General features: G+C 35.6%; 1 protein-coding gene and 1 long non-coding RNA gene across 4 annotated transcripts in view; one reads left to right on the forward strand and one right to left on the reverse strand.

Moving 5' to 3' along the window:
* The window catches only part of SLC41A2 (solute carrier family 41 member 2), a 106,383-nt gene that overhangs the window by 544 nt on the left and 88,387 nt on the right, over positions 1 to 17,452 (forward strand). Inside the window, exon 1 of one of the 3 annotated variants that reach the window (XM_074326245.2) lies at positions 10,484 to 10,688. The exons of the other annotated variants lie outside the window; for them this stretch is intronic. The gene's annotated coding sequence lies outside the window, so the exon portion shown is untranslated. Of the gene's footprint in view, positions 1 to 10,483; positions 10,689 to 17,452 lie in introns of those variants that run through there. 3 annotated transcript variants of the gene reach the window in all.
* LOC141570156 (uncharacterized) lies at positions 2,375 to 17,239 on the reverse strand. The gene is made up of 3 exons (XR_012494078.2): positions 17,094 to 17,239; positions 13,992 to 14,098; positions 2,375 to 2,729 (listed from the first exon to the last, which is right to left on the reverse strand). It is a non-coding gene; the product is annotated as an uncharacterized LOC141570156 (long non-coding RNA).

Consider the following 17,452-nt stretch of genomic DNA (forward strand, 5'->3'; position numbering starts at 1 on the left):
ACCCTGGGCCAGATAGCGGGTGGTGGCGGAGTGATGGGTGGAAGGTGAGCACGAAAGGAGAGGGATGCGAGCCAGGCTCGGGCACACCCCAAATCCACTGCTTCAGGGCTTGGCAGTCGCTCTGAGTCACCGTGCTCTTTCATTCTTTTCTTTACATATATGTGAAGTATATCTCAGTAAAAACCCCCACATGTTCATGAAAGAGATTACACATACATATGTATTAGATAGATTACATTTATGTGTATAGTGCATGTATATGTAATCTTTCTGTGATTGAACAACTGAAAATCGATATATTTTACATACTATAAAATTCTTCCTTTTAAAGTATGGCTTGTAGTATATTCACAAAGTTTTGCAATATCACCACTATGTAAAACATTTTCATCACCCCAAAATGAAATCCTGTTCCCCTTAGTAGTTACTCCTGTTTCCTCCTCCTTTGCCTGTCCCCTTGGCAACCACTAATTTACTTTCTGTCTGTGGATTTCCCAATTCTGGAAATTTCATAGAAATGAAATTGTACAATGTAGTTTTTTTGGGACTGGCTTCTTAAACATAGCATAATATTTTCAAGGTTTATCTGTGCTGTGTCATGTATCAGTACTTTGTTCTTTTTTATGGCTGGGTAGTATTCCGTTGTATTCGTGTACCATGGGCAGCACGCTTTGCTTATCCATTCACCAGTGGATGGATATTAAGGATGTTTCCATTTTTTTGGCCATTGTGAATAGTGCTACTATGAACATTTGTGTATGTTTTTATGTGGGCATATGCTTTCATTTCTCTTGGGTATGGACAAATATGTTTAACTTTTGAGGAGCTGCCAAACTTTTCCAAGGTAGCTGCACCATTTTACATTCTCACCAAACTGTGTGAGGGTTCCAGTTTCTCCACATCCTCAGCAACCCTTGTTATTTGTCTGTCGGCTAAGTTTTGTTATAGCCATCCTAGCAGGTCTGAGGTGGCATTGATGTGCGTTTCCCTGATGACTAACCACGTTGAGCACCTTTTTATGTGCTTATTGGCCACTCATATATCGTTTATGGAGCAATGTCTGTTCAGATCTTTTGCCCATATTTTAATTGGGTTATTTGTCTTTTTATTGTTGAATTACAATGTTCATGTAAAAAAAAAAAATCTAGGTTTGGGGGCGAGCATGGACTAAAAAAGACAATCAACCGGATATCAAGCCACGTAATGCTTCTACTGGAGAAAGTTAAGTAAGACCATTAAGTCTTTCAGAATACCCTGTCGATTCTTGAGCATCTTACTGCCCCTTTTCCTCTTCTGGTATTTTGAGAAAAGCCACAAAAGGTGTGTTGATGACTAGAGTCAAAAGAGACCACACACAGTTGGCATTTTTATATATTCTATACTTGGTTTGAAAAACGTCCCAGTTATCGTTTTAATTACAGGTCATTTGTTTTGGTGGCTAGCTAAACAAACTAATACAAATTAGCAAACAGCAATTAATTAATATTTCATATGCTTACTTCTTGGGCAAAGGGGAAGGTCTCATTTTCCTAAGTTGTGTAGTCGTTTTTACAATTGTATTTATATATGGGTGGCAAATACATATTTTTGATGGCGCTGAAGTGAAGAGCCACTTTCAGCTGAATGCTTCTTTGCTGCTTTTGTGGTTAATTTCTGAGCACACACAAATCCACCATTAGCTTCAGATGTTTCATAGCAAAAACTACTGAAAAAGACATGACACTTGCCTCCCAGGAATTCAAGTCCATTTTTTTATTACTCTAACATGACTGTTCAAAAGTACACTACCGGGTGGCTGGTTAGCTCAGTTGGTTAGAGCGTGGTGATAATAACACCAAGATGTCCAGGTTCAGTCCCCACATGGGCCACTGTGAGCTACGTCCTCCTTAAAAAAAAAAAAAAAAAAAAGTACACTACCAAATAACAGAAAATAAAATTTTCTGAGTTATAGAAAATAAAATTGAAGAGTTCCAAGTGGAAATAATGGACAAGTAACTCATTAAGAGTGTGTGAAGAGCAGTTCAATGCTGCTACCAAATTATAAGACACTGGAAATATTATTTTACCCTTTTATGTATCATTGACTTCATTAGTAGAAATGAGGCTAATCATTTCAAAATATAACCTGAGTATATGTTTTTGTTATAGCTAAGGGAATGATTATCAAACATACTGAAGATATAACCTATCTAACCTAATTCTGATTGCTACTGACTTACCCAATGGATGTATTAATATCTTGGTGCTACAAATGCTTTCACCAGTTGGCCTTCTCTGCCCCCTGGAGTTTTTAGTGTCACTTATTGAGAAGGACTGAAAGTTGATGGCAATGAAAAGTGCGAACACCTTTGGGGACATACTCTCTGGAATACTCTCTGGAACACGCTGGTCAGAATGGACCTGCCTCCTTTATGATGGACTTCTAGGCACGCCTCATCTTTTCTCTGAAGTTACTGTAGTTAGATTTCTATAGCTTTAAAAATAAATTTAAAAAAATAGCAGGGTTCAAAGGTTAGGGCTGTCAGTCAGATATTCTATCTTAATGTGAATGGACTTAATCAGATTGCATTCTCCCTAATCAGCTGCATTGAGGAAATGAGAGTTTTGACTAGAGGGGGGCTAGAAGAGGTAGCTATGGGATCGTGGAACATTTAGGAAGTTTGGGCAAAACTTGCTCTATTTCTAACAGTGGATGTTGAAAATGGAGATCTTTGGACAGCATCAGGGATCTGGAAGGTGAGAAAAGAAAAGCACGAATCAGAAACAATTTGAAAGGGAACGCTGTAGATTATGAAGACAGACTCAACATGTTTAGACATTTTTGCCCAAGAAAAATTCTACATAGAAAAAGTGGAAGAAACCTCCTTCATTTCATTTCTCTTCCCCTTGCCCCACCTTGCTCCGCCCTGCCCACTCTTCTCCTAAGACCCGGAATTAGACTGGAATTACTGTTCACGTTGAAGCTTTTCAGTGTGCAAATTTCACCCCTTCTCTCTCCAGATTCTGGTCAAATTGCGATCAGATTCAAGAAGCCAGCTGAGGGTTAAAATAGTTGTTATTTCTGATACAGCTGGTTTGGAGAATGTAGCACAGACCCGTGCTTACCCTATTCCTTCTTAATTCACCTGTCCAGACGAAACTTTTGCACCTGAAAAACTGCAGGTCTCTCTTCCTCTTGCAGGAAGGGGAAAGCCCTTCCTCAGGGAGTTATCTCACGTGAGTTGGAATAGAAAGGAAAACTTTCTCACCTTGAAGGCATGCAAATCCAAGAGAGCCAGTGAAAGCTCAGGGGTGGGGCTTATCTGGAATATGGACCTTTATCCCCATTTTAGCCACTTAGATAAGTCACTTTCCTGTAGGCGGAACCACTGATGGGATGGAGAGAAAGAAGTGTCCCTTCAGTCCTGAGTTCTGTTGTCATTGCAGAGCGGGAAATAAGCAGCCATCTTCTCAAAAGTTAAGCATATTGGTGGGTAATAAATAGTGCTTTATAAGTTAGTTTAGGAGCTTAATCACCTTTTATATAATTGGAACTGAGGACATGTTTTTCTTGGAAATTGCTAACAGTTTTTAAGTGGGTGATCATTGCATTATGTGGTTAAATATATAGGTTATTCAAGTCCATTTCCTTATTTTACTCCTGAAATCATTGTCGAGTGTCTAACATGTAATAGGGCACTAGGCTAGACCCTCGGAATTCATCAGTGAACAAGAATGGGTCCTTTCTCTTGTGGAGTTAATAGCCTAGAAAAATAACCCGTACAAGTACAATTACAATAAAGCATAGTAAATGTTAGAAAGCATGGAGTACTTTGGGACCACAGAGGAGGGGGAATAATCTAAGAGGGTCCGGGAAGTGATGTGTAAGAGTTAAGATCATAAGGTAGAATACAAAGTAGCCAGGTAAAAGGGAAGAGTGAGGATGAACCAGAATGTTTCCAGCAAAAGACACGTGGAAAAGCCAAAAAGTGTGCAAGTGTAGTATACTAAAGTAGTATTTGTCAAGCTGCAGCACCTAGGAATCTACCAGTAGATTGTAATATTAATTTAGTGGGTTGTGACTTCTATGTTTTAAAAAAGAAATAAAATAGAAAATAAGAGCGTGTCACACATAAATACTTAGAGTGTGATGTATAAAGTTAGAACATCCCTACATCAGAGGAAACCCGAGAAGTCCAGTATGAGAACAAATGTAGGTCTTGAGCAGGTGGGGAAGATTATGCAGGATTTTGTTAACCTTATTAAAGACTTTGGATTTATCTTAGAGATGAGAAGGCACTGGAAAGTTTTAATGGGTGCCCGATTAGATTTACGTTTTCTAAGATCCCTTGGAATGTCTCGTCTTTAGAATATAAACTTCAAATTCTTTGGTGCAGTATTACAAGTATTGCAAAATTGGTTCCAATCTCTTTTTCTAAAGAATCATTCCACTATTTTTGTACTGGACCCTTCCATTTCATAGAGGCCTTGTTTGCCTAAATGCCTTTGTACTAAGAAAGAAAGATCTGTAAGAGCAGACCTTGCCTCTTGCGTTGTTCATGTTGAATCGATGGCATTTAGCACAGTGCCTGGTACCCAGCAGGGACTAAGCAAATCTTTGCTGATGGAGTGTAAATACCCTTAATATGAGAACTCTTACATAGTAGTAGAAGTGATATTGATGTTTCTCTCTAGTAATACTTGCTTTTGGAAAAAGGAAAAGGTTTTTTTGTTTAGTTTTTTTTTTTCCAGAAAATTTTTTTTCCTAGATGATATTTTTTTCCTAGATGATATTTTTTTTCCTAGATGATATTTTTATTATGTGATAGAACCACATTCAATTGTTTAAAAGATAATTTAACAAATAGTACTCTTATGTTGTATTAAAATAGTAGTAGAGGTAAGAAAAAGAACATCAAACTTTCTGATTTCAGGGCTTCTCTTCCCAAGGAATGCAGAGCAATAACAAATTTGTCATAGGAGGAGACAATCCAGCAGTCATTTATATTTTGTTTGAACGGAGAAGCATTCCCTGACTGCTCATTAAAAGGTATTTTTATAAAGATGGCTGGGGACAAAGGAAATAAATTAAAATGTATCACTCATATGAGATTAATGGAGAGGCAACAGAAAATAGATTTTGATCTTACAAGAAGTAAAAATAGAACATCCGTAGACCCCAAGAACTTACAAATGAGAATTTAATGATGTCAGTTTGTTGCCAGAGAATGATTGTCCTGTCACAACACCGTGACTTCACAGAATTAGATTGTGAAACCCAACTGTGAAGGAAAAATTCTTTCAGGATATGGTTCTGATAAGTGGCAAGAAAAGTTATGAAAAATTCATGAAAGGTAGAGCGATTTCAAGTTCCGAATCAAATTTCTTTTTAATATACTTTTGAGATGTGGAAGCTTTGCTAATTAGTTTGTAAATTAGATTTTATGTATCTTAAACATGAATGCTAGAATCAAAATTTGCTAATGTAGGATGGCTTCTTAAAACTCATTGAATTTTATATTTTTATGTTCTTCAGAGCCCTATTTTAAGCCGTGCATCGCAGAACTTAAATGGAAACTAACTTGTATAAATTTATCCTAAGGAAATAATTCTAGATATGGGAAAGTATTATGCAAAAAGATGTTCATTTTCACTGCAATATAATTTAGTCAAGAAAATGCCCTGCTATAGGGAAATGATTCATTAAAATGTAGAAATCCACTTGAATAAATTTAACCATGAAAAATGCTTTTTTAGAGCAATGGTTTCTTATTTATTACTTTTTCAATTAAAAAGTAAAATTGCTCAATATAAACAAAAGTTCAAATAATAGAAAATATGCAGAGTTTAAAAAAGTGAAAATGGCATTTCACATTCCTTTTCACCCCACCAACCTAGGCCAACCCAGTTCTCTAGAGGTCAATGCTCTGAGCACTTACTTTGGTATCTGTCCTTCCAGACTTTTTTCTAACCCAGTGGTTTTTGTACTGCGCACTGAGGAGGGCTTTCAGAGTCTTCTCAAGAGGTATTGTGGGAACTGAGTGGGTGGGAACCTGCACCACTTTGCTTTTCCCTGCTTTATATGTTGGGATTTCACATAAGATTTAAACAAAGAATTCTTCTGCATTAAAGTTAAATGTTTAAAAACAATTGACTTGATTTAGAAAATGAAGTCCTAAGGCCCCTAGTCAGGAATTCCAGCTCTTCCCCAGTTTACCGTTTTGCTGGTTGGTCACGAGAACCTGCTCAGACCTGTCTCTTCATTTTTCCAGCAGTTTTTCTGCCTTGTCACCATACACCTTGTTAGAATACACATCCTTTTCTCCCCCGCCCCATCTCTCTAAATCTTACTTGCTCTTTAAAGTTCAGCCCATCATTGTGTTCATTCCTTCTTTTATCATGTGTTTAGTGAGCAGCTATACTTTGAATAATGTTAAGTGGGAACTATGCATAATTTTGTATCAAAGCTCATAGATTAGTGAAGGGTGACCATGTAAATAAGTGCAGCAATGTATTATAAAGTAAAAGCATTTGGGGTGTAGGTACCAACGACATAAATGGTCTCTTCCTTCTACACTATCTTATACAAAGAGCATTTTATAATATAGTTACATTTCTGGGTCTTTGGTAATTATTTGTTCATTTATTGATTGATTAATAGAAGATAATGCAGAAAGTTTACCTGTGAATCAGGGATGAGACCGGGAAGGAGTTGTTTTCACTCTTGGGCAATCAACTGTGTTAAAAAATAACTTGAGTGCAGTTTACTGGGGCATGAGCAGAGTTGGGAGGAAGCACAGGAAGGACCTGGGTTCTGTCATCTTTGTCCCGCATGGGCACTTATACTGATGTACAGGGATCACAACACAAGAGAATGCCTATAATGTCTTCCTTTTCATTTTCTGGTTAGTCAGAAAGTCGTGAATTCAAGTCCTGTGTCTATCTCACTAACTTTATAACTTGGGCATATTACTTCTATGAGACTCAAGTTTTCTAAACTGTAATGTATGAACACGTCTAGCTCCAAGGGTTTTTAAAAAGATTATATGAGATAAGTACATATAAATGAAGCCTATTCTTTTTCCTTTAAGTGGGATTGATGTTCTTTAAAATGGGTGATTGTTCTCCTTTGGGTTTAAGTTTTTTATATATTTTAGAGAATTTGTGGATTTGGAGGATTTATGGAGTCTTCTAGTTCGTTGAAGAAGTGTGTTTTTTGTGTGTGTTTTTAGTCTGAGAGTGGTGTTTTGATAAGCTATTTCTATTTCTGGTAGGGTAAGTATAAACAATGTAGGAAAGTCATAGAGCCAAAGGAACATATAGTGGGGAAATAAATCTTTTTCGTCACTATCCAGTATATTCTCCTGGGACTTAAAGCAGACTGTTATATCTACGTATGTTCAAAAAAGCAAAATTAGTAGGTAGCCCCAGAGTTTAGAGCCTGGCCTGCTATTTTTTTTTTCCATTACATCTGCCACTCCTCTATCTTTTAGATAACAAACAATTAATAAAGAATTTTTACAGTAGCATTCTCATTCTCTTTAAGAAGAAACTAGAAAATTCTTGTACTCTAGTATTTCTAAATTGTAAGGTTTCAAAATAACTCCAGGAAAACTCGTGATGGATTCTGCCTTTCTAATGCTTCATGTTCTGGTGGGGCAGACTTAGTTCTCTAATCCAGAATAAATCTTACAGTATGGATTAAGGTAGTCTGTTTTATTTGCTGATTGTAAAAAATGCTATTTAGGTATCTTGCTTAAATTAAAAGATACGGCAGATACGTTATTTAAATTTAACAACAGTATCAGAGCTACTTCCTATGCCAGCTTTCCTTTCTTTTAAAAACATTGTGGTTTCCTGAAGACTTGTATTGTTCAGTATATATAGCTACTATTTAGTGTGTATATATACTGATCAGTGTGTGTGTGTGTAAAATATTTTATAAATAGGATGGCTAAATTGTATAAAATGTAAATATTAAACTTCAGTTGATTTTTTTAGAGATTAAAGCAAAATAGTTTATCTGAAAATACGAACAGCAATGTATAACAGGTTTGTGATTCTTTGGTATAGTCTGTTCCTTAGTAAGGGGAGGACGAGGTGGTGGAAAGTTAGGTTTTGAACCATTTATAAAAATGTGTAATGATGATGGTGAATAATGATAATAATTAGCTAACATTTATTGAAGGCTCAATACACTGTTCTGAGCACCTGACACGTATTAAGTCACTTAATCCTCACAAGGGCCCAATGAAGGAGATATTTTCTTCATGAGGAAACTGAGGTACAGAGGCATCGGTCCCACCACTAGTAAAAGTCAGAATATAAGCCACAGAAGTTTGACTTGATGCCCAAGCTCTTAACTATTCTCAGTATCATTAGTGTGTTGACATTTCTTGACATTTAATTTTTTGGAAGAAAATCACCTCTCTTAATTGAAGTGTGAAGATTTGCTGAGTCAGTCACCTAAAATTCCCTCATAAAATCACTCAATGCAAGTCACGTTATTGATTTATTAATTTAACGCAAGCATAACAGATAGCTCAGTAAGCTTTGTACAGTTTCAAACATAGCATAAAGCATTTGCCAGTGATTCCACATGAGGAAAGCAACTTTGAACAGGCAGTTAATAGTCTCCTTTCAAAATATATTTCACTGAAATCTGTCTACTCACTCAGGTAAGGGATTTTGACTGTGCATAGAGTTGGTAATCTAAACTTAGCCTCAGATTACTCCTTAGAACAAAATCTATTCCTTTCTCGATCCCTGGCGGCAGTGGTTAATAGGCAATATAAGTATGTGTTTGAGCATTCGCAAGGGAGAAAAAAAATTTAATCATTTAATGTTTTGTAATTTTTAAAGAAACAATGAGGTTATCTTTCTGGGAAACACCTTCCGGGACTCTTTGTTTGTTTGGAGGTACTATTGTTTGGATTATGTTGTAGATTATGGGGGCGCACCATAGAGGAGATGGTTATCACGCCCTGCTGATGAGTTTGGTGGGGCAGAGGTAGTTATTGATTCACCATCATCTAACAAATCCATATGATATAAATGAAGTCACGGCTACAGAAAAAGAATACAGCAGCGTGGTGGTTGTCTGAAAATGTTTACGATGTACTGACTGAATGAAAGCCGTTGCCTTTTAATTGTTTTGTTCTGACTGGGGAATGTGTGGAGAGGGAGAAGTCGGAAAGAAAGAAGAAATTTTAGAGCTCCTGGGAGTTTTAGAGAGAGGAAACTGGAAGTAGCCGTTAAAAAATAACTTCGTAAGATAATATTGATAAGGAAATTTTTTTGATATTTTATGAAATGCAAAAAGCAGGATGCAAAACAATATGTACAATATGAGCCTATTCTTATTTTAAACATATAGAGTGTATATGTTTAAAACAAGAATATAATATATAGAAAAAAATACGAGGTGTGATCAAAAGATAGGGTGAATGTTTAAATTAAAAAAAATTTATTGCAGTAAAAGATACATTGCCATTAATCCCCATCAACATACTCCCCCTCGCTTTGAACACACTTATCCCATCATTCTTGCCATTTTCTGAAGCAGTTCTGGAAGTCCTCTTTCGTGAGTGTCTTTACTTCATCCTCCATCATTACAACGCTCCGTGTCATACATGGCTTCTGGCACCGCAGTCTCTGTCAAATAAAAGCATTACGGTGTGTCCTCATCCACCTTATTCACTGGATCTGGCGCTGTGCAACTTCTGGCTCTTCCCCAAAGTCAAAATGACCAGGAAAGTAAACATTTTGAAGTGATTCAGGACACTGAGGCAGCCACAACAGTGCAACTAAAGACATTGAAGACGGCTTCCAGAACTGCTTCAGAAAGTGGCAAGAATGATGGGATAAGTGTATTTGAAGTGAAGGGGAGTATTTGAGGGGGGTTAATGGCAATGTGTCTTTTACTGTAATACGTTTTTTAAAACTTAAACATTCACTGTATTTTTTTTTATCACATCTTGTATAGTAATGTCATCACATATACCAACATGTGATCAATGATTACCTCTGGATGATGGCTTTCCAGAATAAACGATTTTTGTTTATCCTTGGCTTTTTTTCTCTCTCTCTCTCTCTCTTTTTTTTTTTTTTTTTTTTGCATTGAGCACATACTGTGAAAAAAAATAACAAAAGAGAACTCTATGGCAGTGGACATTAGAAGCACTGTGTTTCAAATGAGGTGGGAAACAAGGGTAGTCAGGATATTTTTATGAGCAAAGACCAACTAAGTTGGTTTGGGAGTGGCTATGGAAGTAGTTTTAGTTTAAACTTCACGTTGGATTTAGAGCCTTTCAGAAAATGGTTTCTTTTTTTTTTTTTTTTTTAAACTGGCATTTGAATAAAAGAGTGCACAGCCCTGACCAAAGGGTAGAGGAGACTTGATTGCAGGGAGTAAATATAGTGAGTTAGGTCATTGTTTCAGTTTGATGCCAAGATAATTCAGTAACAACACTGTGTACCTGTGGTTTATCTAATCTGCATATAGTCTCCTGGAGTGAGTTTGTGCCGTGGAACAGACTTCGCAGTCCTGTGTACCAGGGAGCACTCTTGAGGGAGAGTACAGTTTGGGGAAGGGAGATCTGGCTTCATCTCCCTGGGTGAAGATGTCCCAGCGAGGGAAGGTGTTAGGCCACCGCCTGAGGAAGACCTCAGAGTAGGAGCTGTCCCATTTCATCACCCAATGGAAGAAGGTAATGTAATTTAGTGCGACCTGCTCATCCGGGTAGCTTGCTGCTTCCCCTCCAGGATAGGGGAAAGAGAAGGGCTCTGGATGAATAGACGTGCCCTGAGTAAATATTTGAAGTGGGATAGCTGAAAATTATGAGACACTCTTAGTCTTAAAATGTAGAAGAAAAGTGATAAGCTTCCATGTGGCAAATCATTTTTTTTCTCTCACTTTTCTTCAAAAGAAAGTTTTGTTTTTCTTTTAAATTTTGGCATGTTAGCTTCCTTTCTTCCTTTCCCTTTTCTTCTTTTTTTTCTTTCTTTCTTTTTTTTTATTCCTTTCCTTTTCTTAAAAAGGTGATTACTTTTTTCTTTTAAACTTTGACACATTAGCATTCTTTCTGAACCTTAAAATTCTGGAAGCTTTTATTTTCAATTTTCAGTTTAATTATACAAAGAGTCATGTGTATATTATAATAGGTCCCAGAAGTGGGTTTGTATTTTAAAAACTTAATTCTTTCTAAGAGTATAAAGGATGTGATAAGGGTAAAAGTATACTTTTGTATAAGTTCTGAATAATAATTTCTACTCATTTGAAATGCTGATGAACTCTACTTACCTAGTTTCTAAATTTAGGTATTTTTGATTTATAAGTGCCAAAGAAAACCACCAGTATGGAAATATTTGTTTTATTATGTACACTATCTTTTACACAAAAATGTTGAGTCAGTTTATAAAAGCAACATCTAAAAGAAATATTGGTTAAAAAAAAAAGAATTCCAAAACCAGTACCAAAGAAAATAAAACTAAGAGTATCATGTTAAGATGAATAAATTGAGCATAGATTTGAGATGCAGATATAGCTGTAAATTTCCTTGCTGCTAAAGTTTAAAAAAGGTGGCTCAGTCTTTATTAAAGAAAAAGAAAAATACCAGTTTTCTGTAGCAAGCCTTTCAGTAGCTATAATTTCTAAATAAAAATAAAAATACCAGTTTTCTGTAGCAAGCCTTTCAGTAGCTATAATTTTAAAATAAAATTTCATGTGTCTCGATACAGGCCAAGATAATTGAGTAACAACACTGTGTACCTGTGGTCTATCTAATCTGCATATAGTCTCTTATAGCGAGTTTGTGCGGTGATTCATGAGGAAGTGATGTGTTTTCAACAGTAGTTTGCAGGAAATTAATATCAAATGCATATCAATTACAGAAGACAGTTATTGTTTGATAGTTATTTTGGAATAAAATACATGTAAGCAATGTTTAAGATAGAGTAGGGGAAATATACATTGTTTTGTTACTGTTTAAAAGTAGTTTCTCAACTTTTAACAGATTTCTCTGATTCAGCTCATTTGCTATCCAGCCATTCATCGAATTGTTTCAAACAGTAGCACTAACTGGTATTTCTGGTAATTGTTTGTTTCCTGTATTATAAAAATTATTTATGTATTACTATCAATTTAATCTGAATACCTAGTTAAATGATTGATTTTTTTTTCTGCACACTTTTCAGTTGATTGGTTTGATAGGGGCTAGATATAATCTAATTAATGGCACTTGGTAGAATGAATTCTACTTTGTTTATGTAATACACTTATGTAGTTCTTGGACACACACCATATTTATTCTGTCAACATTCTCTCAATAAGTAGAATTGGCTTAACTGTGGATTGTGTTTTAGTTGATTCATTGGCTTGTTTTTGTTGTAGCTTTCTTCCAAATAAAGCATTCTTTAAACAAATTCTTTTAATTTTTTTTTTTTTTTTTTTTTTAGTGGAGTTGGGGGTTGTGATTCTGAAAACAATCAGTTGCTCTGGGTCTGGTTTCCTTTGAAAAATTATTTGAGAGGTATTGAGGATTTATTATACAGAGGTTTATTATACCCACTGATTATTTCTCTGAGTTTAAACAAATTCTTTACAAATGTTTGGTTGTCTTTTAGGCATATAGAAACTTTAGGATTGCTAAATTTCATGACATTAGTCTTTTCTGTCAGTGGGCAATCTTAGAAATGAGTGATTGTTTTATGGAATCAGCTAGCTTTTGGATATGAGTAGCTGAATCATGTCCATGACTTCTCAAGCTTTTGTGTTTGTTAGAGAATATCATGAATACCAAATTTTATAGCAATCCAGTGGGACTGAAATGGCAGTTAATTGCCTTTAATTTTTCTCCCACTTGTCAAGAATGTTTGAAATCACTACCTATTACCTAAATGAAACCTATGTGAGTGCTTGAATTCAGTTTAAGAACACAGTTTCCAGTTTAAGCCAAAGAAGCGAAGATTTTAAAAAGAAGGTATGTATTTCAGCCAAAAAAAAAAAAGAGGAAGAGAGATACTTTCATTTCATTCCACTTTAGAGGTGGCAAGCCTTTTAATCAGGGAGGACAGTTATTTGTGAAGTAGCATTTCTTATATTTCAGTTTCCAAGTACTTTTAAATGAGCTGAACAATGATAAAAATTACAGGACAAGGTATGCACATTACTACAACTCAGCTGTTCCAATTTGAGACTTACACCTTGTAATGTACGTGGGACAGTTATTGACTGGTCTTACCTTCATTCTTTAGAATTGTCACCATGGGATACATAGTTCCTTTTTCTTGGTTAACTACAGGAAGTGAGCAGAAGAGATCCATATACTTTTTTTCTAGTCATACATTCTTAACTGGATACCGTGAATTATACTTCTGCCCAGCAGCAATAGTACATTTCAAATTTAAGAGATTTCTTTTACATCACTATACTGATTTTTAACATTTGAGTGGGTCAAATAATATGTTAAATATCACAGGAAACACATGATGTCAATTCTGTCATGTGGAAATTGGCAGTGGAAAACCAAGTGGATACTTTCCACTTTTAAAAAAAATTATTTTCATATATATGTATATCTATATCAATTATAATTGACATTCAGTATTATATTAGTTTCAGGTGTAAAAAATTCTTTTTTTAAACTGATAGCAAATTTGCTGTGTTTCAGGCATTTCATTTTGACTGTTCTTTCCTCTCTGTTCCCTTACATTAATTTGGGTAGATTCCTTTGAGGTGGTGTACACAGTTCTTGGGTGTTAGGAACAATTTGGTACAAGGTGTAGAAGTAGGGAAGCTGAATAAAGTAAATTTGGTTGAATAAAGGAGGTTTAGAGAAGAATAAGAGAGAATAATTGATCTGGTTTAGGTAATCTAGCAGAAGGCATTGAGTCAGTGTGAAACAGTTGTTAACCAAAAATAAGCAATGTCGGGAGCTCAGTGGATGAGAATAATGAAATCAAAGGGCTAAAAATGAGCAGCAGTTTTAGTAATAGCTGTAGAGCTAGCTCACCTGGAGAAGAGAGTTCTTTAATCCAGTGGTCGAGGATGACTTCTCAAGAGTGAAGGGCTTGACAATGAGGTCATGGCTGGACAGGAGGAAGTGACGTCAGAGTGAACCTGAGAAAAGCAAAGGATGATTATTTATAAGCTGTTTGGTGTATGTGCTGAGAGATTATTTGATGGTAACTTCTTTAGGAAAAGGGAATTTAGGATAAGAAATGGAGAAGCTGGGGAGTTCAGATGATGAAATTGATGTCTAAAACGCTTTTACAAGTAGTTTTTGCTTGAATGGAAGGAGTTAATCCCTGAGAGATTGGTGAGGATTTAAGTTTACATAGGTTTGGATCTTTAAATGGAAATCGTTGAAGAAAACTGAGTAACCAAAAGTATGCAATATAGGGAGCTATAAAGTCACCCTGATGTTTTGGTGCTGCAAAAAGCAAACAGTAGACATGATCCTTCTTTACAATTAAATAATTAGTTGTACTTACTGGGTATTATTCAAAAGAATGTACCAATTTTTTTATAAAACAAGGAAATAATTTGTACAAAATCAGCTAATGTTTAGTTTTGTTTGGCATGATCTTACTAGAAAGCTAATTTAATTGACCACATAATACATCCTGTTTTTGTAACTGTCTACATTTTAGTAGCAAACACAAACAAAGAAGACAAATATTCAAAGAGAAAGTGAGAGGAGCAGAATGCACACTTGCAGAGTGGGAAAAATAAAAATATGTACGTAATAACCACAATACGACATGACTTCTAGGTTTTGTATGTGATAGTACCCATGCTTTTATGTTTATTTATTCAAATGTAACGTACCCACTTCATCAACAACTGTTGAGATTGTTTTTACTAAATGTGGTAGTTAACTGGTAATAGATTACACCAACACCTTTTTAGTGTTATGGGAAAACAACAAAGTGTTAAACTCCCATATAGTGCCTTTCTTAGTAATCCCACATGATTTAGGCCTGCTAACTCACAGCTCTGCTGGGTTTTTCAAGTGTTATTATTTAACCTCTGCAGTGGAACAGATTGCCTACTCCAGCACACTGGACAGATTTTCTCTGAGATAACTGGTTTAGTGAATCAATACATGTACCACACACTTCTTTTTCTTAACTTGTAAACATAAGGAATTTCAGCAGTAATGTTTTTCGTTTTGGTAACTAAATTGAGTGTATAAACAGTGTAGTATTAATTTATTTTCCTTTAAGTCAGTTGTTCCCTGACAACTCTGTAGACCAGTGCTAGCCCATGGAAAAGCTTTCATAAGGAACATGGAGTGAGTTTTCCATAAATCTAAATACGTTCAATGGAAACGTGGTCTTTTAGTCTGAGAGTTTTGTCCTTTCTACATTTTTGTGTTAAAATGTAAACTTAATTTTTAGAGAAAGACTTAAAAAAATTTTAAATTATATGCATATACTTTTAATTTTTTTCTTGTTTTATTGGGATATAATTGACATACATCATTGTATGAGTTTCAGGTATACAGCATAAAGGTTTGACTTACATATATTGTGAAATGATTACCACAATAAATTTAGTTAACATCCATCATTGCCTATAGATACAATAAAAAGGTACAGAAAAAAGACAAGAATGTTTTCTTTGTATGAGAACTCTTAGGATTTACTCTCTTAACAACTTTCATATTTTCTCATACAGTGGTAGTAACTAATTCACCACGCTGTACATTACATCCCTGGTACTTATCTATCTTATAAATGGAAGTTTGTATCTTTTTACCACCTTCTTCCAATTTCCCCTTTTGCCCCCCACCTCTGGTAACCACAAATCTAATCTCTTTTTCTATGAATTTTTTTTTAATTCCACATATAAATGAGGTCATACAGTATTTATCTGTCTGTCTGACATTTCATCTAGCATAATGTCCTTAACATTATATTAGACATTTCATCTAGCATAATGTCCTCAAAGTCCATCCATGTTGTTGCAAATGGCAAGATTTCCTCATTTTTTTATGGATGAATTATATCTATCTATCTATCTCGTAACTTCTTTACCCATTAATCATTGATGGACACTTAGGTTGTTTCCATGTCCTGGCTATTGTAAATAATGCTGCTATGAACATGGGGAGTGCACATATCTTGATGAGTTAGTGTTTTTGTTTCCTTTGGATACATACCCAGAAGTGGGATTGCTGGATCATAAGGTAGTTCTATTTTTGATTTTTTGAGGATCCTCTATATTGTTTTCCATAATGGCTGCACAATCCCACCAACAAAGCATTAGGGCATCTTTTTCTCTACGTCCTCACCAGCATTTGTAATCTCCTTTTGAAAATGGCCATTCTAACAGGCACAAGGTGGGAAACATTGTTTTTAACTTGGTAATATTTGGGGTAAATTTGACTGATTAATGAGATCTAAATGTTTGGCAGCCACTGTTTTAAAACTCTTTAACCATCGACGGACCCTTAAGTGCTCAGTATATCAGAGACACTCCCCTAAACTAAAATAGATAGGACTCTGTGGGTTAGATTCCTTTTTTTTTTTTTTTAATTAAATTTATTGAGGTGACAATTGAGATTCCTTTTTAAAATACATACTTTTTTGCTTAGCTTTCCTTAGGTCATGCTGCAGTGAACAGTTCAATGAACAATTCCAAACTCTCAGTGGCTTTCAGCAACAGCTTTATTTCTCTCTCATGGTGCGTGTTGCCCATGTGTTGCTGAGAAATGGCTCTGCATGTATCTTTGTTCAGGGACACAGTCTAACGGAGCAGCACCTACCTAGGACATGCCGTTCTCATGACAGAAGGAAAAGGGGAAATAGCTGAACTGTTTTTGCCTGTAGGTGCCATTGCTGCTCTCCATCTATTGGCCAAACCTGATGTCAGTGGAGATGAGGAAGTAGAATCCTCCTGTGATAACATGGCAACAAGTAGCGGTAAACCTCTTATAGGAGGGGAGCAATAACGAAATCTGTCACAATATCACTCATACTAAGCACTCATGCGATGGATATGAATAGTTTCAAGAACAAGAATAAACACTTAGGTATCCACTACCCAGCTGAAAAAATAAATATAACCAGTACCTTTGAAGCCCCCTGTGTGCTTTTATACGACTTACCCAAATGTAACCATTCTCTTGGATTTTGTCTATCATACCCTTCTTCATATATTCCGTTGTATGAATGTCTCATAGTTTCTTTTCTTTTGAGTGAATCCAGCTTTTTGCTAGTATGAAAATGTTGCTTAGGACATTCTTTTATGTCTTCTGATATACAGTACAAGAGTCTCTCCAGGCTCTATACTTAGGGGTGGACTTTTGGAATGCGGGGCATAAGTCTCTTCGATTTTAGTAGATAACACCAAATTGTTTTCCAAAAAGTGCACAGCCCTGACCAAAGGGTAGAGGAGACTTGATTGCAGGGAGTAAATATAGTGAGTTAGGTCATTGTTTCAGTTTGATGCCAAGATAATTCAGCA

Source organism: Rhinolophus sinicus, chromosome 1 (genome assembly GCF_057876585.1).
Source record: "Rhinolophus sinicus isolate RSI-liver-muscle chromosome 1, RSI-T2T, whole genome shotgun sequence".
Classification (NCBI taxonomy): Eukaryota; Metazoa; Chordata; class Mammalia; order Chiroptera; family Rhinolophidae; genus Rhinolophus; species Rhinolophus sinicus.